Genomic DNA, 649 nt, shown 5'->3' on the forward strand with positions numbered 1-649 from the left:
CCCATACACTTCCATGAGTTGGGGGTTTTGGCCTTCCCGGCCCAAGGCTCGCCTTATTTCGGCCTGCACTTTCGGAAAAGGGTGCATTCCTTTTGGTTAATGATTTCACCAGCCCGGGTCTTAGCCTCTGCCCCGACGGCTAAGTCTTTTGGTTAATGATTTCCTGCGGCTGGGACTACCCTTTCCCCCGCCCTGCAGGCACCCGGGTCGGGAGGCCGTCGGGGGCACTTTCCGGGGCAAATCCGGACCCTTACGCAAGGGAGAGTGCGCCCCCCGCCTCGGCCGGGGGTCAGGCTGCCGCCTATTAAGCCCGACAGAAAACCCGAAAAATGGACGAAAATGGGAAAAAATCCCCATCCGAAAAAGGCTTAAAAGTCGGTTGGGCGGCAGCTAGGGTCGGTCTCTGCAGACCTGGAGGCTCGGGTGGACTCTTGGAATAAACGTCCAAGTCCCGACTTGCCACCTCCTACTACTGTGCAGATACCCCGCCAACCCCCAGCCACCCGAATGACAAGCGTCCGATCAGCGGGACGAATTTGACAACTCTGGCCGGACCTCTGGAACTCCATCCCGGGTAACCGGGGCAAATTTTTCCGCTTGATCGCCCTTCCACTGGTTAACCATTTGCCCTTTCGGACTTAGTCTCTGG

The sequence above is a fragment of the Heterodontus francisci genome, unplaced genomic scaffold (genome assembly GCF_036365525.1).
Source record: "Heterodontus francisci isolate sHetFra1 unplaced genomic scaffold, sHetFra1.hap1 HAP1_SCAFFOLD_1182, whole genome shotgun sequence".
NCBI classification, from domain to species: Eukaryota; Metazoa; Chordata; class Chondrichthyes; order Heterodontiformes; family Heterodontidae; genus Heterodontus; species Heterodontus francisci.